Genomic DNA, 20,149 nt, shown 5'->3' on the forward strand with positions numbered 1-20,149 from the left:
CCACGGTGTCCGGACGCCGCGCGGTCCGCAGCTCGGGCTCCCCTGGGGGCGGGCCAGCCCCGCCGGCTCCTCGGGCCCTCGCCGCGCTGCCCCGACGGGCCTCCGGGACGCCAGGCCGACGTGGCCCAGGCCCGAGCCGCGATCCCAGCCCTGAAGTAACGTGACCTCGGGAGAAGTCGCCGTTTCCAGTCGCCAGGTGGGCAGCCAGGTGGCTGGGAGGCCCGAGCGCGCCCACCGACGCCTGGCGCCCGCCTCCCGCAGGCGCAGCCTCTCCCCGCTCCGTACCCCCCCCCCCCCGCCGCCCCGTGTCCGCGTGGACCCCGCCCCCGGCTCCTGGACCCTCTCGGCCCCTCTGCCGGCCGGCGGGGCAGGAAGCCGTCGGGGGGCAGCGATGCGAGGGCGCGGTGGCAGCGGCGGGCGGTGGGGGCACCTGGGGAGGCCGACGTCGGGGGGGGCGGTGATGCGAGGAGGCGGTGGCAGCGGCGGGCGGTGGGGGCACCTGGGGAGGCCGACGTCGGGGGGGGGGGCGGCGATGCGAGGAGGCGGTGGCAGCGGCGGGCGGTGGGGGCACCTGGGGATGCCGACGTCGGTGGGGGGGGGGGGGGCGGGCGATGCGAGGAGGCGGTGGCAGCGGCGGGCGGTGGGGGCACCTGGGGAGGCCGACGTCGGGGGGGGCGGTGATGCGAGGAGGCGGTGGCAGCGGCGGGCGGTGGGGGCACCTGGGGAGGGCCGACGTCGGGGGGGCGGTGATGCGAGGAGGCGGTGGCAGCGGCGGGCGGTGGGGGCACCTGGGGAGGCCGACGTCGGGGGGGGGCGGTGATGCGAGGAGGCGGTGGCAGCGGCGGGCGGTGGGGGCACCTGGGGAGGCCGACGTCGGGGGGGGGGGGGCGGCGATGCGAGGACGCGGTGGCAGCGGCGGGCGGTGGGGGCACCTGGGGAGGCCGACGTCGGGGGGGGGCGGTGATGCGAGGAGGCGGTGGCTGCGGCGGGCGGTGGCGGCACCTGGGGAGGCTGACGTCGGGGGGGGGGGGGCGGCGATGCGAGGACGCGGTGGCAGCGGCAGTGGGGGCACCTGGGGCAGGACGCCGTCGGGGGGGGCCCGGAAACCCGAGGGTCATCGTCGGAGGACCGACCTGGCCCCACGCCGCCGAGCCTCCGCACGGTTCAGGGGTCGCGGGGGCGCGGGCGCTTCAACAGCCCGAGAAACCACGCGAAGACTTTCAGATGTCCCTTTGGGTCCCCACTCCAGGAAGCGAGCCGCAACCTTGGTCGACATACCTCCCACGTGTGTAGACTGTGACCGTGTGGCCACATCACTAGGAGTCACTAAGGTTCTAGAGCTAAAAGTCCTGAATATGATCCGGAGGAAGACACGTCTGCATTCGGTCTGACAAATGGAATCGTGGGAGAGTAGGCCCTGAACGACCCACCACACCCAGCGAGGAGACAAAAATGACCTGGCCACACTCGGATGGGACAAGAACAACTTCATGCCCCTGGGGATGGTCTCAGCTTGGTCAAAGTTTAAACACCAGGTAGTTTCCCATGGGAGATTTTATTTAAAACTGTGATTTCATTTTTAATTAATTTCTACAGCCCAACATGGGACTCGAACTCACAACCCTGAGATCAACAGTCACGTGCTCCCCTGACTGAGCCAACCAGGAGCCCAGCAATGTGCGGTTTTGAGCACTAAGCAACTTGCTCCTTAAGGGCAAGAAATCAGAGAACGTGTGTGTTCCCTGCCGGTGCTCTGCAGTCACCCCCCCGGGAGAGGCCCGAAGACCCTCGCGCACCGTGGGAGCCTACTGTGTGGGACCTTCCTTTGTCTGTCAGCAGCGGGCTGCGTGGTTCCCGAGCACCCCTCGGGTGCCTGGTGCCGTCTCAGGGTGCCCCTGTTGCATAGAGGGCCTCCACACGTTCCTTTCATCTGGGAGTCGCTTACTTATTTTTTGTGCTTGCCACACTCTGAAGGCACCGAGGCAGGTGCCGAGCACGTGCGGAGCAGCGGCCTGCAGGGACACCCAGGCCTCAGGGACCCTCATCACCCCCCGCCTCCCTCCCTTAATTACCCCCTGGGAGCTGGGACTGACTGCAGAGGGAGAGCACGGAGGCTTTGCATTTAGGAGGCCCTCTCTCCGAGGACTTGGAGGTGCTCCTAGGTACGACCTCGCCATTAATCGAAACATTCTAAACGTTGACAAAAAAAATTTCCGTGAATATGGAAGTTACAAAGGAACGATATTTGCATTTTGCAGGTGGGACGTACTCTTGAGAGAGTCCACAGGAACAGCCAAACCTGAGGATCCTCGCTAATCCCCTTTCCTTTCCTCTCTGGATTTTGCATGTTTTATTATATATGGTTCTGATGTCTGCTGATTAAAGAATATTTTACAAGATGTATAAAATGAAAATATCACAAGAGATTAAATCGTAATAACGCTACCAGAGTGCAGTACATTGCACACACCAAGATTCAAATAATGGATCCCAGCTTTTTGTTTTTTTAGTATGAACATTCTTGCACAGTAGCAAAATAGGAATATGCCAGAAAGATAGAATTTGCATTTTAGGTCTGTTGACTGGAAAATACATTAGAAAACTTACTGAATTAGGCAGGAATATTTTTTATTCTATCCATTATACTAAAAAAAATCCTGCGAGGTAAGTGAGGGTGGCTCTAATTGACGTCATTCTGTACCCGCAGAGTGTGACTCACTCCAGTCCGTATTCCATGTGCTTCCATCCCTACTGCTTCAGACCCTGTCACCCGGTCGCTGCTCGGAGGTCCGCCTCCCGGAGTTGAGAACAGTTGGTGTAGGTCTTCGAGCCATTGTTTTCAGGAACAGTCGCTCATACACAGAATAATTACGTTGGACTGAAAACAAAGAACCGAAGACCCTCATTGAGCATTCCAGGGCTCCTCAGTGGTGGGGGAGCTACCCTGTAGGGTTAAAACCACTTAGACATTAAAACAATGGAATTTACATGCTTCAGAGGGTTTCTCTCCCCTTATCTTCTCTGTTAGAATTAATAAGTTAGAAGCGTTCTGCGCGGGGTGGAGGCTTGATTGCATGCCTTTCGCTGAGGATCTGAGACGTGAGGAGACTGCAGTTTGAGATACTTACGGAGTAAGCACCTTTTGGACCCGAAACTGCCTTGCAGAGTTTCTGGCTTTATATCTTATGGTTTATATTGAAACACACTCTACTGCTAATAAACATATACTAGAAATTATAAGGTTTTTATGCCCAAGCTAAAGACGGTAAGGGGAACTAAGTGCTTTTTTTATTTTTATTTTTTCTGGGTTATCCTATTTGGGTAGTAAATTATGGCACACAAACTCAAAAAGCATTAGTATCATCATCTTCTAGAATTCTGTTTAGTAGTCTTCCCCTCTGGCTGTCGTAGATAATCCTAGAAAACAAGTGAAGTTTGGAAAAAGGCAATGGGATTTTGATTAGGAGGCATTTATTCCTAATTCTTGTTTTAGATTTTTACCTTACATTGCTTTGAGATGCAATTAGAATGACCGTACATGGCGAAACTAGATTTAGGTAGCTTCTTTCTTTTAAGGAAAGTAAGCGGTTGGAAGCGTCATTTTGTTTATTCGGTAGGATATTGAAAAAGAATTTGTAAATCAGAGATCGCCTCTGAATCAGTTTCTTGATTATATTAATTATCTGTTATGCCTTGGTTCTCCATTTACAGGACGAGGTTAATTATAGCTGCCCTCCCTTATATCCCACAGGATATTTTTAGGAGAATGGACAGAATAATAAATATACCAGGATGTCTAAAGCGAGATATTCAAAATACAAATTATAACACTATAATGCTGTTTTAGTACCAGAATATATTATGGAAAGGATTTTTTTTTTAAGTGAGAAGATTTATTGTAAAAGAAAGGTCTTCAGAATCGGAGAGGGGAGGGGTAAAAAAGGATAAGGGGGCGGGAGAGGGTAAGATTATTTCAGCAAGAAAAAGAATTTAAGCTCCTGCTGTTATCATTTAATTGGAGAGAGTTCCAATGTTGGGTTTGGGGTTGGAGGAAGACAGGCCCCAGTCATGGGGAGCGGGCCCAGCATCTCGGTGGCCTGTGGAATCCTCAAGGGCCGGGTGTCAAGCTGACACTCCTGTACCTGAAGTGGGTGCATCGAAGGCTGAAGTTACTGGCTCTGACCCCATAAAACAGCTTTTGCTCCACTGTGTCTCCTCAGTGGGTCAGTGAGATGACAATTTTCCTCTAAACCTGGAACGGAAAGTTTTAGCCACTACCCTCTTTTCTCTTTCCTCATCTTCCATATCTGAGAAGCCTTCAGATGCCATCAGAAGTGTTTTCCTCACGGGGCGCCTGGGTGGCTCAGGTGGTCGAGCATCGGACTCTTGGTTTGGGCTCAGGTCATGATCTCACGGTTGTGAAACAGAGCCCCAGGGCTCCATGCTCCGCACAGAGTCTGCTTGGGATTTGCTCCCTCTCCCTCACCCCGTTCCCCTGCACTTTCTCTCACTCAAGTAAAATAAAATAAAATCGAAATCTTAAAAAAAGAATTGTCTGCCTTTTCACGCAGGGCCATCCCGGAGTCCCGCCGCTCTCATTTTGTGCCCGTTCTGCAGGTCTCAGAGTGCGACAGACCCATCACTCCTCTCACGTGATTACTGTCACAAGGCCAACTGTCTCTTCATAAGAATTTGGTGCATCTCTTCTGCACCTGAACAAAGTTCAGACCCTGTAGTCCACCCTACTTGAAATTGCTAAATGCTTATCCAAACTCACCACTTATGCTCAAATCAAACTGACCTCCCACCAACTCCCAAATACCCCAGGCTTCCTCCTCCTCCTCACTCCAGGGCTAGATTGCAGCTGCTCCTCACAAAGCGGAACATTTTCTACCCTGTGCTATTTTTCCTCATGCGGTCCGTCCTCAAGGTGCTCTTCAAATCCCAACGTGGGTGTGCTGGGGCCTGAACCAAGTGTATGCATCTCTTCTTGACTCTGTGTCCGGTGACATCTCATTAGTAGTTTGGAATCAGCTGTGGTAGGAAGATTTGCACAATAGCAATGGGCTGAACAGTAAAAATCTACCCCAGCAGAACCAGTTTTTAAACCAGGGTAACCCCTTCACAGCCACTACCACTAAATCTTCGGTTGTTCACACTGACTTACTTTTTGTATCACTCACTTGGACCCTTGTTCATGAAGTTTTAAATAATTGTTTATAGCCTGACTTTCCAACCTGATTGTTTCCTGAAGTTCGTTGACCAAGTCCCATATTTTCTTGTGTATCCTCAGCCTGAAGGAAAGTACTTACTGAAAGAAAATGGAGGCGTCAGTGTACACAACTCTTCTTGATTTCTCTGCCTCTGAATATTGTTGCTTTTTACAAATTCAGAAGATATGTCTGGTTAGTATTTTTTTTTTCTTTCTATCTATCCAGTGCCTAGTATGGTGTCTCAGTTATCATATGTACCCAAAACTTTTTTATTTGAATAACCTCCTCATGCTCATGGTGAGTGTTACACAAAGACTGACTTTTACATGACAATAAAGAGTCATTAAGCGTTTCTTGTTTTTACATTTATTCAAAACATAAATCAAGGTGAATGTACAACTCTATGTAATAATCATGTAACTTTAGCTTAGCAAATGTCTTTAATATTGATTAGAACTAAGTGCCCCTCAGAAAGAGCTGGGACCTCCAATAGATGAGGAAGGGTTCCAACTAGCTAACATGTAGCAAATACTATGTGCCAAGCACTCTGTTAAGATTCTTATATGTATTTTCTCCTTAAGTCCCAGTATCATCTTTCCGAGTCAGGGTACCATTAATAAGCTCATCTTGCAAATGCAAAAATTGCCTCTGGTGGTTAAATGGTGGGGTGGCTCCAAGGTATTCTGATTCCAGAACACTCACCTCAACCGCTTGTGCCTTCGCTCCACATAAGAACAGCTCTGTAGTGGCAGGACCAGGTCACATTTTTGGTGTTTGCCCATACCGGGTCAGGAAAATTCTGAATATTAAACTGAACTCTTCTGAGCCAGGCTCTTAATAATGCTTCTTTTAATTAGTGAAGTTTTACCTTCAGCCTGTTGTACTATCCCATTTTAAAGTGAAAAAAATGTTGTGAGCTAAGACATCATAGAGGAGCCTCTAAAAACAAATCTTTTTTCTTCTTTAAGATTTTTGTGGATTTATTTGAGAGAGACAGCATGAGCAAAGGGACAAGCAGACAGGGCTCCATCCCAGGACACTGGGATCATGACCTGAGCTGAAGGCAGATGCTTCCCCAACTGAGCCAGCCAGGTGCCCCTCTACCCACCGTTCTTTGTGGAGGGTTTATTTTCTGCCTTCATGCTACTCCAAATGGCCTCGGAACTCCAAGGGGGTAGAGGGAGATGCGGTACCTCTCCTCTAAGATCTGGTGAGCTAGTTGAGAAATGGCACTTAGCGCACATGGACCAGTCAGAACATGAGTAGCTGGTAATCTCTGTGGCGGTAACTGACAGAATTTAAAAATTAGGAGGTTATCTTTAAGTAAAGGGGGGGGGGAAGTAATCACTTCAAAGGAGTTGGAGTGGAAACCTGAAGGTTGTTTTTGGAGAGCGGAGTTTAGAGGATGCAGTGAAGAGGACAAAAATGGTGAGTGGAAGTGCTGAGACAGAAAATGAACATGATCTATTTGGAGACCCACTGCTGAGGCTCTGAAATGACTAAACACAGAGTTTTAATCCCATCAACTCTAAACATTGTTTGTACAACTTCTAGGACTTCAAGGTCATGACTTATTTTATTCAGAAGAAACAATTGTCTTGTGGACAAGGAAAGTCAATTTTTTTTAAAATTTCAATTTTGTTAGTTAACATATAGCACAATAGTGGTTTTGGAGGAGAATTCAGTGATCCATCACATACATACAGCACCCAGTGCCCATCACAAGTGCCCTCCTTGACACCTATCACCCATCTAGGCCTCTCAACCACTTCCCTCCATCAACCTTCCCTTTGTTCTCTATTGTTAGGAGTTACACATGGCTTATTTCCCTCTCTCCTTTTGTCCTTTTCCCTGTTCCTATATGTTCATCTGTTTTCTTTCTTAGATTCCACATATGGGTGAGATCATTTGGTACTTGTCTTTCTGTGACTTATTTCACTTAGCATAATGCACTCTAGCTCCATCTACATTGTTGCAAATGGCAAGATTTCATTCTTTCTGATGGCCGAGTGATATGCGGTTGTACATACACCACATCTTTTTTATCCATTCATCAGTCAGTGGACACTTGGTGTCTCTCCATCGTTTGGCTATTGTTGACAATCCTGCTATAAACATTGGGTGCATGTACCCCCTTCATATCTGTATTTTTTGTATCCTTTGAGTAGTAGTCCAATTGCTGGGTCATAGGGTAGCTCTATTTTTAACTTTGTGAGGAACCTCCATACTGTTCTCCAGAGTGGCTGCACCAGTTTGCACCCCACCCATAGTGTAAGAGGGTCCCTCTTTATCTACATCCTCGCTAACATCTATTGTTTCCTTTGCTGACAGTTTTAGCCATTCTGATGTGGGTGAAATGATATCTCATTGTGGTTTTGATCTGTATTTCCCAGAGATGAGAGATGTTGAGCATCTTTTCATGTGTCTGTTGGCCATCTGGATGTCTTCTTTGGAAAAGTGTCCATTCATGTCTTCTGCCCATTTATTAACTGGATTATTTGTTTTGAGTGGGTTGAGTTCACTAAGGTCTTTATAGATTTTGGATACTAACCCTTTATCAGCTACATCATTTCCAAACATCTTCTTCCATTCTGTAGACCACCTTTTAATTTTGTTGATTGTTTCCTTGGCTGTGCAGAAGCTTTTTGTCTTGAGTAAGTCCATTAGTTCATTTTTTGCTCTTGTCCTTGCCTCTAATTACATGTCTAATAAGAAATTGCTATCGCTGAAGTCACAGAGATTGCTGCCTGTGTTCTTCTCTAGGATTTTGATGGTTTCTTGTCTCACATTTAGGTCTTTCATCCATTTTGAGTTTACCTTTGTGTATGGTGTAAGAGATTGGTCCAGTTTAATTCTTCTGCGTGTAGCTGCCCAGTTTTCCCAGCACCATTTGTTGAAGAGATTGTTTTTCCAGCAGATATTCTTTCCTGCTTTGTCAAAGACTAGTTGACCATATAGTTGTGGGTCCATTTCTGGGTTCTCTATTCCATTCCATTGATGTGTGTGTCTGTTTTTGTGCCAGGACCACACTGTCTTGATGGTTACAGCTTTGTAGTGTAGCTTGAAATTTGAAATTGTGATGCCTCCAGTTTCGTTTTCCTTTCCAGGATTCCTTTGGCTATTCATGGTCCTTTGTGGTTCCACACGAATGTTAGGATCGTTTGTTCTACCTCTGTGAGAAATGCTCTTTGTGTTTTGATAGGGCTTGCATAAATATGTAGATTGCTTTGGGTAGCATAGACATTTTAATAATATTTGTTCTGCTAATCCATGAGTGAAGAATGTTTTTCCATTTCTTTGTGTCCTCTTCAGTTACTTTCATCAGTGTTCTATAGTTTTCAGGGTATAGAACTTTTACTTCTTTAGTTATATTTATTCCTAGGTATCTTATTATTTTTATTATACTTACAGATGGGATTGATTCCTTGATTTCTTTTTTCTGCTGCTTCCTTGTTATTGCATAAAAATGCAACAGATTTCTGCACGGTGATTTTATATCCCTCAACTTTCCTAAATTCATGTATGAGTCTAGAAATTTCTTGCTGGACTCTTTCAGATTCTCTACAGAGTATCATGTCATCTGCAGAGAGTGAAAGTTTGATTTCTTTCTTACCAATTTGGAGGCCTTTTATTTCTTTTCGTTGCCTGATTGCTGAGGCTAGGACTTCAAGTACTATGTTAAGTAGTGATTGGAGAGTGGACATCCTTGTCGTGTGTTCCTGATCTTAGGGGAAAGGGTCTCAAATTTTCCTCATTGAGGATGATATTACTTGTGTGCCTTCCATATATGACCTTTATGATATTGACGTATGTTTCATCCATCCTCATCCATTGAGTTTTTATGAGGAAAGGATGTTGTATTTTGTCAAATACCTTATCTGCATCTATTGAGAGGATCATATGGTTCTTATCCTTTCTTTTGTTGATATGGTGTATCCCATTGATTGATTTGTGAATATCGAACCACCTCTGAAGCCCAGGAATAAATCCCACTTGATCGTGGTGAGTGATTATTTTAATGTACTATTGGATTTGATTTGCTGGTATTTTTATTGAGGATTCTTGCATCCATGTTCATTGGGGATATTGGCCTGTAATTCCCTTTTTTGGTGGAGTCCTTGGTTTTCGAATCAAGCTCGTAGAATGAGTTTGGAGGTTTTCCTTCCATTTCTATTTCTTGGAAGAGTTTGAGAAGAATAGGTATTAACTGTTCATTAAATGTCTGGTAGAACTGCTCAGAGGCCAAGCAGCCAGGACTTCCATTTGCTGAGAGAGTTTTGATTGCTGACTCAGTGTCTTTGCTGGTTATGGATCTGTTCAGATTTTCTATTTATTTCTGTTTCAGTTTTGGTAGCTTGTAAGTTTCTAGGAATTTGTCCATTTCTTCTTGGTTGCCAGTTTGTTGGCATATATTTTATCATAGTATTCTCTTATAATTGTATTTCTGTGGTGCTGGTTGTGATCTCTCCTCTTTCCTTCATGATTTTATCTATTTGTGTCCTTTTTCTTTGCTTTTTTGATAAGTCTGACTAGGGTTTATCAATTTTATTATTCCTTTTGAAGAACCCACTCTTAGTTCCCTAATCCATTCTACTGGTTTTCTTTGTTTCTATAGCATTTATTTCTGCTTTGTCTTTACCATTTCCCTCCTTCTGCTGGCTTTAGGCTTTGTGTGCTGTTCCTTTTCTAGCTCCTTTAGGTGTGAGGTTAGGTTGTGTATTTGAGACTATTCATACTTCTTGAGGTAGGTCTGTATTACAATACACTTCTCTCTTAGGACCATCTTTGCTGCATCCCAAAGGTTTTGAGCTGTCATGCTTTCATTTTCTTTTGCTTCCATGTTTCTTTTTACATTCTTCTTTAATTTCCTGGTTACCCTATTCATTCTTTAGTAGGATGTTCTTTAACCTCCATGTATTTGTGGTCTTTCCAAATTTTTGCTTGTGGTTGACTTCTAGCACAGTGTTGTGGTCTGAAAATATGTGTGGTATGATCACGATCTTTTTGTACTTGTTGAGGCCTGATCTGTGACCCAGTATGTGATCTATCCTGGAGAATGTTCCATGTACACTTGAGAAGAATGTGTATTCTGCTGCTTTAGGATGAAATGTTCTGAATATATCTGGTAAGTCCATCTGGTCCAGTGTGTCATTCAAAGTCATTATATCCTTATTGATTTTCTGCTTAGATGATCTGTCCATTGCTGTAAGTGGGGTATTAAAGCCCTCTACTATTATTGTATTATTATCAATGAGTTTCTTTATGTTTATTATTAATTGATGTATATATTTGGGTGCTCCCAAGTTGAGGGCATAAAAATTTGTAACTGTTGGATCTTCTTGATGGATAGACCCCTTAATTATGATATTATGCCCTTCTTCATCCTTTTTTTTTTTAATTAACACATTTTTCTTTTTCTTTTTATTATTTTTAAGAAAATTTTTAAAATTTATTTATGATAGTCACACAGAGAGAGAGAGAGAGAGAGGCAGAGACACAGGAGGAGGGAGAAGCAGGCTCCATGCACCGGGAGCCCGACATGGGATTCGATCCCTGGTCTCCAGGATCGCGCCCTGGGCTAAAGGCAGGCGCCAAACTGCTGCACCAACCAGGGATCCCCCTTCTTCATCCTTTATGACAGTCTTTGTTTCAAAATCTAATTTGTCTTATGTAAATATGGCTACTCTGGTTTTCTTTTGATGTCCGTTACCATTCTAGATGGTTCTCCATACTCTCACTTTCAGTCTTCATGTGTCTTTAGGTCTAAAATGAATCTCATGTAGGCAGCATGTCGATGTGTCTTGTTTTTTTTTTTTTTTTTTTTTTATCCTTTCTGATACCTTATGTCTTCTGATTGGACCTATTTAGTCCATTTACATTCAGAGTGATGAAAGATCATTGTGTTACCTGTAGAGTTGGTGTCTCTGGTGATGTTCTCTGGTCATTTCTAGTCTTTGTTGCTCTTGATCTTTTGTTCTCCACTCAAAGAGTCCCCCTTATGGGTGCCTGGGAGGCTCAGTCAGTTAAGCATCTGCCTTTGGCTCAAGTTGTGATCCCAGGGTCCTAGGATCAAGCCTCACATCAGGTTCAGTGTTCAGCAGGGAGTCTGCTTATCCCTTTGCCACTCCTTCTGCTTGTGCTCTCTCTCTCTCAAATAAATAAATAAATAGATAAATAAATAAATAAATTTTAAAAGAGTACTCCTTAAAATTTCTTGCAGGGCTGCTTTATTTTTATTTTTTTTATTTTTTTTTTTTTTTAAATTTTTATTTATTTATGATAGTCACACACAGGAGAGAGAGGAGAGGCAGAGACACAGGCAGAGGAGACGCAGGACTCCATGCACCGGGGAGCCCGACGTGGGATTCGATCCCGGGTCTCCAGGATCGCGCCCTGGGCCAAAGGCAGGCGCCAAACCGCTGCGCCACCCAGGGATCCCAAACCCGCAGGGCTGCTTTAATGGTCACCAACTCCTTTAGTTTTTATTTGTCTGGAAAATTCTTTATCTCTCCTTCTGAATGACAACCTTGCTGGATAAGATTTCTTGGCTGCATATTTTTCTCATTTAGTACATTGAGTATTTCCTTCTCCTTCTTTCTGGCCTGCCAACTCTCTGTGGGCAGATCCACTGTGAATCTGATCTGTCTTCTCATTTAGGTTAAGGACATTTTTTCCCTTGCTGCTTTCAGGATTCTTTCCTTGTCCGTATATTTTGTGAATTTGACTATGATATGCCTTGGCGATGGTCAGCTTTTGGTGAATTTAATGGGAGTTCTCTGTGCTTCCTGCATTTTGATGTCTGTGTCCTTCCACAGATTAGGGAAGTTTTCAATATAATTTGTTTGAATAAACCTTCTGCCCCTTTATCTCTCTCTTCATCTCTGGGGCTCCTTAAAAAATGTTATTACATTTTAATAAGTAGTTGAGTTCCCTAAGTCTACCTTTGTGGTCCATTACCTTTCTTAAGGAAAGTCAAATTAAATGCAGTGTTTCCATTTTTATTTTGTCATGCTTATAGTCACTCAGCTACTCACAGCATCCATTATTCTCTCTTTGCTCCTTGATCTTTTGATGGTGTCTGGCAAATGAAAGTACTGGAGACTATCTGGGAGACAGGCTTGAGAACTATTATTTTTGAAACTTTGTGGAATGGGGAGGCTGGGGCATGCTCAGTTTATTACCTTGAAGTTTGAGATATTACGCTAGGGAGACTGTCATTGTTGTCTCTGCAGTGTCTTTAGTCATTTCCCATGTGATTCAGCAAGTGACTGACTGCTCTTTTGCTGTTCTCCTACTTGTCTTGTTTTGTTCCTAGATAGGATTCCCAAATTTACTCTTGGATTTGGTTAAATGGTTAATGTGCTTTTCTATATGACCTGTGCAGTTCTTTCTTTGCTTCTGGAACATTTCTGGATAAATAGATGTCCTAATCTCATTTATACGGACAGGCTTTTGTAAAAGTGTGGAGCCACCATAGGAAGACAGACTTTGCTTCCTTGTCTAGATACTATCCAAATCACTGGCCTATGCAGAGTCATTCTGTCTCTTTCCCTCTTGATCTTCCTGCCTGTGATCTTTTCAGATCAGTGGTCTGCCTTTCTTATTAAGCATAGTGAGAAACTGAGAGGATCTTCTGTCCTTCTTTTCATTCATGAGCATTTCTCTTTCTTCTCTGTGCATTTTAATTCCTTTAGTAGCCCAGCCATAACCATATGCAGCACTCTTTCCTAGGTGTCTGTGTTCCTCTCTTTCATCTTTTCCTTGAGTAATAATTGCTTATCAAACTCTTGCTGGATTTCCTCTCAAGCTCTCAATACCGAATCTGGCTCTATAATAAATCTGAATCGATATCTTCTTAAATTTCATCATAAGTGATAAGTCTATTCAACTCAACATTCTCTTAAGATTCTCCAGGGGTCTTCTAGATTTTACCTATATGCTACCTATAGCAGGTTCTTTTGTTCTAACTGGGGCTTGCCAGTTCTAGCTCACTGCAGCTAGGGAAATGTTCCCTAGATATGAAACCTGAATCACCCCTACAAGGCTCATGGCAAAATAGGCTATGGTCTTACTCACCCCTCAAGAACTCTTACCCAGAAAACCAATTGCAAAATCTCTGAGAAACTAATTACAGGAGAGTCCCAACTTTGGAAAGACCCATGATCTCCATTTCTGTGTGTCACAGAGAGAAATACAATGGAACATATAGGGATTAGCAGAAAGGGGTGTGTGAACAACCAATTTTGTTGTCCTCAGCAACCCATTTAAAAAACTTCTGAAAACTAGGTAATTTTACAGGAATTCTTCCTTAGGTATAGCCTAGCTGTAAATTGGTTTGGCCGAAGTTTATGCTGAGCTTCACCCTTTATTGTCTACTTTTCTTATATTTAAGATATAATCAAAAGTGTGTGCTCTCTCTACCTTCATTATTTCTAAACCATTATTTCTATCTCTCTACCTTCATTATTTCTGAGAAAATAAGCAGGAACAGAGGGACCTCTGGATGACTATAAAAATGTTTGTGTGGATAGGGTGTAGTTAGAGCTGATGGCACTAAGAGGTGTGCTGGTGTTTTAAAATGTCCCTGAAATTTGTTTTAATCAGGTAGAGCAAGACACATAGACACAGAAATGAATGTCATGAAGGAAGAAATTTTTATACTCATCAATTTTTATTTTTATTTATTTTATTTATTTTTTTTAAATTTTTATTTATTTATGATAGTCACACAGAGAGAGAGAGAGAGAGGCAGAGACACAGGCAGAGGGAGAAGCAGGCTCCATGCACCGGGAGCCCGATGTGGGATTCGATCCTGGGTCTCCAGGATCGCACCCTGGGCCAAAGGCAGGTGCCAAACCGCTGCGCCACCCAGGGATCCCAACTCATCAATTTTTAGAAACAGGAAGCATGGCATGCCATACTGGGCCACATGAGGAAAAACCAGGACTGGTCAAAAGCAGAAGAAGCAGAAGGCAATATGGACAAGAACCGTTCCTCCAAGAGCCCTGGTTCCTTTCACTGGAGGAGGGTATTTAGAAACTAAAATCTGAGAGCTAGATATTCTTTTTCTTTCTTGAAATGTCTTGCTTTGTTACATTGACTAAGATTTCTGGAAGACTGATAGAGAATAAGTGAGGTAAAGGTAAACAGGTTTAGGATTGGCTAGTTCGAATAATTTTGGTGGGCTCTGGGAAATAGGGGCTGTCTCTAGTTGTCTGGTACCTGGCCCTAGGGTGGATGGATAATGGCCCTGAGAAAAGAGCTACCTAGATAAAGAAGGTAGTTGTGGGTTTCAGCTTTGCATTGGTTGGTTTGCATATGAAAAGCATGCTCCCAGGCAAGCTGTTTGCTATCTCTAGGAAGTTGGCTAACCTTGGAAAGGACGGTCTTTTCTATTGTTATGCAAGATGTCAAAGCATCAGAGTAAAAAGACATGTTCAATACAGCTGGTGATGTTTAAAAAACAACAGCAACAAAACACAACCTGATTTGTAACATTTGCCAAATTCCATGGTTGCTTGAACAAGGCTATTACTTAATGTAATCTGTTTTTAAGGCCAACTTCTCTGAAAAACATGGCAGTGCAGGAGAGCTTTGATAGGGGAGAAATTCGAGCTAAAAATGACGTGATGGGGGGGGGGGGGCGTCATGATGGCACCTAAAGCTCACCTTGCTGCTGGGAATGAATTTCAGTTATGATCAATCTAGTATTTTCCTCTCTTATGTGTGATGACTCGCTTTTGTCCCCTGTGCAAATGATTAGTCCATTTACAGTTGCATTTACAGTGATGAAATGTTGCCTAAAATGGATTAGAGAATTGAATTTTTCTTAAGAATTTGAGGAAATAAAGAACAGTTTGTGGAGAACTGTATTTCACTAGCTTTAAGTAAGAAAATAAACAAAAATCCTCTTCTAAGCTATCTTTAAGCCATGAAATTTAGAATTAAAAGAAAATTAAACTCTTAACCTCTAATAATTCATTTCATGTTTTAAAATATATGTGTAAGTGGAAACCTTAATATTTTTACAAACTCATGTTTCTTTAAAAAATTAATGTAGAAAGAAAATAGGAAGGTTAATTTTCTCATAAAAACAATCTTTTCCTAATATTGGGAGATAATTCTCCATGGCTTTCTTACATTTCTATACATCTTTTGGGCAGAGCTACTAACTGTCTTTCTTCCTACTTTTCCAGAATATTTGTGCAGAAAATAGACTTGGAAGATAGAGATAGTGTCCCTACTGGAACAAAAGTTGGTCAGGCTTACTGTCTATTATAAAAAGTTTGAGTTGCCTGAGCTTAGGGTTCCTCTTCGGTAGTGTAGCCCACTGTGTTTATAGGCATCCATCTGGCCCTCTTTGTGTCATCTTTTGGGAATAATTAAGGCTCAGGGAACTGGTGGAGATGCTGACTCTCTGCTTATTACTGTTGCTGTGAGAAATTGTCCTTTGACTCAGAAATCTCAATCTGCTACCAGTCTACATGAAACTGTGGCAGATTGACTTGTGGGCTTGCAAGCAGGGTATACGCTCTCCAGTTTTTGACATCTAGAGAAACTTGTGCACTTTTGTACCAGTGAGTAAGGAACAGGCAGGGCTAAATAGAGAGAGATAGGTAGGTAGGGGGCCATGGAATTAGGCTCACAAAAATCCCAAAAATGTGGAGATGAAAGTAAACCAGAGATAAACAAACCAGACCATCCTGTCCTAGGTGCCAGAGGTGGGTCTTGTTATAACAGCTACTTGTGACCAACAAAGAATGACCTATAACACTAAAAAGGAAGTAAGCCCTTGAAGGTGGTATCACTAATCCTCACAATGGTGATGTCACTAGAGGTGTTAAAAGGATTTAGATTCCTTGGTTGGCTTTCAATAAAAGACCCACCCTACAAGCCCTCAGTGGCAACCTGTCAGGTCCCTCTCACTCCTGAGAGCTCTCTCTGGTCCTTGCTTAATAAACTTCTATCCCTTTACTCACTCTCTTTTGTCCACAAGATTCATTCTTCGACTCTGTGAGACAAGAACCATGCCCTCCCGCTTCACCAGGGTACATTATAAGAATATTCAGAATAGAATTGCTTGTAATATCCAAAACCTGGAAATAAACCCAAGTGTTTGTTAACATTGGAATAGATAAATATATTTTATGCATTTATATGATGAAATCATATGTATATGATTTTAGTGTATACACAGGTGAACAAACTATAACTTTATGCAGCAATGTGGATTAATTATATAAGCATAATGTTGCAAAAAAGAAGCCAGTCACAAAATAATACAACTGATCAAAAAAGACACACATAAACTATATTTTTAGAGGCAAAAACATTGGTGGAAATGGTATAAAGAAAATGAAGAGATATTATACAGAAAGTCATGGCAGTGGTTATCCCAAATGGAGAAAGACAGGTGTGTTAAAGAAGAAACTCGTGGGGGGGACATCCTCAGGGCTGTCAGCACTCTACGTCTGACCTGTATTAGATGATGTAGGAAAAGACATCAGGGTTCAAAGCTGACGGCCAAGGAAGAATTCTTGAGACGTCTTGATGCCAACAGGTGGTTTTGTTAGAGCCTGAGGACAGGACCGGTGGACAGAATGAGCTGCTCTGGGGGCATGAGGAGGGACCCATTATATACTTTCAAAGTGGGAGGGGGTTAGGGAGAGCGTAAGCCTCTAAGGAATTTTGGAAGCAAAGTTTCCAGGACCTCGAGGGGGCCAGCTGTTGTTGAGAAAGGGTCATTTATTACTGCCTAATGAAGCCTGAGTCATGAGGCCCTTCAGACGGAGATCGGTGGGCTATGGGCTAGGGGGGTGATCGCGAGCATATATCCTGCGGGGTGTGTGGGGGGGATAGAGATAAAGGAAGTTCCCAAGGAATTTTTATATGTTAAAGTAGGGGTTTGGCCTAAGATGGCCTCTTGCCCTCAGCAAGGTATCAACGTGGCGGCAGCTGAGCTCCCAGGGGAAGGTCACTCTGCCTGTTTCAAGGACTTGTCAAAGGGCTGTAGGTAGTGAGGAAATTTAATAATTTTTTCTTTGCCTTTGTTTCCCACATCAGTAGGTACATGGGCATTTACTTTAGATTTGTTAATCATACTGTGTATTTGTGTTGAGTATACTTTTTGTGAGCATGGTATTTCACAGTCAGAGTAGTTAAAATCACTTTATAAACAATTCCTTCATCTAATATTCTTTGGATAATATGACCTAATGTAACTGTTCACTGTAAAGAATATAAACAGGGAAAAAGGTGAACTTTATATTAAAGATTAATTAAGCCTTATAGTTAATAACCACCAAGTCTTTTTTTTCTTTTTCTTTTTTTTTTTTCACAATTCCACCCACCAAGTCTTTAATGCTTTGTTGAATAAGGCTCCTTGAAAACGTTACTCCTACAAATATGCCAGACTGTTAAAATAGGAATCAAAGTTTGTTTTGAGGTTGATTCTTGTGTGCCTCACTTTTGAGAGTGAGTGCTATGAACACGTACATAAGGAACACATCTTTTTGAAGTGCTTTGTAGAAGGCAGTAGGGTGTTATTATTTATTTTCAAGAATATACCATTAACAAAATAGGTACTTGGAATTATTGATACTATATCTGTGTGTTATGCTTTTGAAAGAAGATAAAATATATGATCATTCCATAAAATACATGTAGTGGTTAAGAAAAATTTTGTCTTTCTACTCCTTTATGTTCATTTCTATGTATTAAATATTAATCTTTCTTTGATCTGCCAATGTATGCATGTCTAAGACATCCTCTCTGCTGATCAAAGTATTCCTTTTTATTTATTTATTTATTTATTTATTTATTTATTTATTTATTTATTCATGATAGACAGAGAGGAGAGAGAGAGGCAGAGACACAGGAGGAGGAAGAAGCAGGCTCCATGCTGGGAGCCCGACGTGGGACTCGATCCTGGGGCTCCAGGATCATGCCCTGAGCAAAAGGCAGGCACTAAACCGCTGAGCCACCCAGGGATCCCCTCCTTTCTATTTATTAAAAAAAAATACAGGACATGTACTATTTCTAATCTTAGATATTTTTAAAGATTTTATTTGTTTGTTTGAGAGGGAGAGAGAAGGAAAGAGCAAGCAAGCCAGGGAAGGAGCAGAGAGAGGATCTCCAGCAGACTCCACTCTGAGCAGGGACTCTGACCCAGGGATTTTGAAGCTGAAATCAGGAGTCGGACACTCAACTGACTGAGCCACCCCAGGCACCCCTTAGATATTTTTGAAGGAAAAAAAAGTTCTAAGTTTTTCCTGATCTGTGAATAAGGTTTAAAAAAGAATGATAGAGGTAATAATTATGAGACTGATTTAGCTGTATAGTATGTTGAGTGGCTGAAACATTAGAGCTTTTTTCATAATTTTTTAAAAGATTTTTATTTATTCAAGATAGAGAGAGAGAGAGAGAGAGAGGCACAGGCACAGGCGGAGCGAGAAGCAGTCTCCAGTCTCCATGCAAGGAGCCTGACGTGCGACTTGATCCCAGGTTTCCAGGATCAGGCCCTGGGCTGAAGGCAGCGCTAAACCGCTGGGCCATCAGGGCTGCCCTTTTTTCATATTTTAAACAATTTGAGATCCTTTCACCTTAAAGCTGCCGAAAATTATATTATAGTTTCAGAGATCAGATGCTCTAGGGCGAGGAAATGAATGCCAAGCCAAAGGAGAGACTAAGGCAAGGCCACAGAATTAACAGTAAGATTCCACAACATGAAGTCAAGATTCAAACACAACTTTGAAGCTCTTTTCTCAACCGGATCACAAACTCCTATCCCTGAAACCAAAGCCATCAGTATTTGAGGAAATTCTTCTGTGACACCTGCTCCCGTCTTCCTCAAGCCCCAGATTGCCTCCTTATACTTTTCCACTCAAGTTGAATTCGCAGCTCTCTAATTTCAGGCTCCATCCCTTTCCCTAGATAGGATGCCTATGAGGAAGAGAGAAGAATGAAAGGTCTCTGCCGCCCTGTGGGTTGGTTTTTCATTAGCATAAATATAAGCAACCAGGACAACAGAGGACTCAGCAGCAGATGGCTGATAAGATCCCCTCTTGTTCAATATATTCAGAAATGGAATTAATTTTTAATACCACATATTAGCAATCTCCTAATACATAGGTAATCTCCTTCCAGTAAGCACAGATGCTGCTGACGGAATAAATGGGAGTCAGACTGTCTCATAGAATGTGTTTTTCCACCTTTTCCTGGGATAGCCATTTTAGGCTGGATTTTACTGGCATGTACTTAAGAGACACTCAATAACTGTTAGCTCTATTAGGGTATGGCTGAGTGAGTGGATCCTGGAGTAGTCGGGGAAGCACTGGACTGCAAGTCAGAGAAATTGAAATCAGTTTCTTGACTTTTAGGGGATCCAATGGCGTGAGTAAAAATAAATCATTGACTGTTTTGGTTTCAGTTTATTCATTTGTGTAAACAAGCAAATAAATGAATCTGACGATTTCTAAGACACCCAGCTAGCTCTGTGTTGTTCAGACACTTACTGCTTATGTCCTCGACAATTCCAAGTAGAAAGAGAATAACTGTGTTTTTAATGTAATGATTTAAATGGAGTATATTCTTTAACTTCCAAAGGCCAGTTACCTGATGTTTTTACTTCATAGAATAAAATAGGTACAATGTAGAGAACCCTTAGCATGTTTCAGGTACTACAGTGATTACAAACGCCAGCTCATTTAATCGCTTATGAATTAGTTATTATTATCATAATTTTTTTAGATGGAACTCAGGCTTCGGGAATTTGAGCGACTTGCCCAAGGCCCAGAAGCTGCTCCTGATTAGTAAGACATGACTTCAACTCATTTCTATATTGCTCCAGAATCTGTGCTCATAATCACTGCACCTGACTGGAACATGACAATCCAGGATCATCAAGGGGAATCGCCAGGTCAAGACAGGGGGTGTCC

At 43.1% G+C, this 20,149-nt stretch overlaps 2 long non-coding RNA genes across 2 annotated transcripts; both read left to right on the plus strand.

Moving 5' to 3' along the window:
* Positions 1 to 60: 60 nt before the first annotated feature.
* On the plus strand, positions 61 to 18,117 carry LOC119867304. The gene is made up of 3 exons (XR_005383115.1): positions 61 to 196; positions 5,294 to 5,405; positions 18,060 to 18,117. It is a non-coding gene; the product is annotated as an uncharacterized LOC119867304 (long non-coding RNA).
* Positions 1,119 to 2,987, plus strand: LOC119877829. The gene is made up of 2 exons (XR_005383113.1): positions 1,119 to 2,162; positions 2,259 to 2,987. It is a non-coding gene; the product is annotated as an uncharacterized LOC119877829 (long non-coding RNA).
* Positions 18,118 to 20,149: the final 2,032 nt, after the last annotated feature.

The sequence above is a fragment of the Canis lupus genome, chromosome 33 (assembly GCF_011100685.1).
Source record: "Canis lupus familiaris isolate Mischka breed German Shepherd chromosome 33, alternate assembly UU_Cfam_GSD_1.0, whole genome shotgun sequence".
Taxonomy (NCBI): Eukaryota; Metazoa; Chordata; class Mammalia; order Carnivora; family Canidae; genus Canis; species Canis lupus.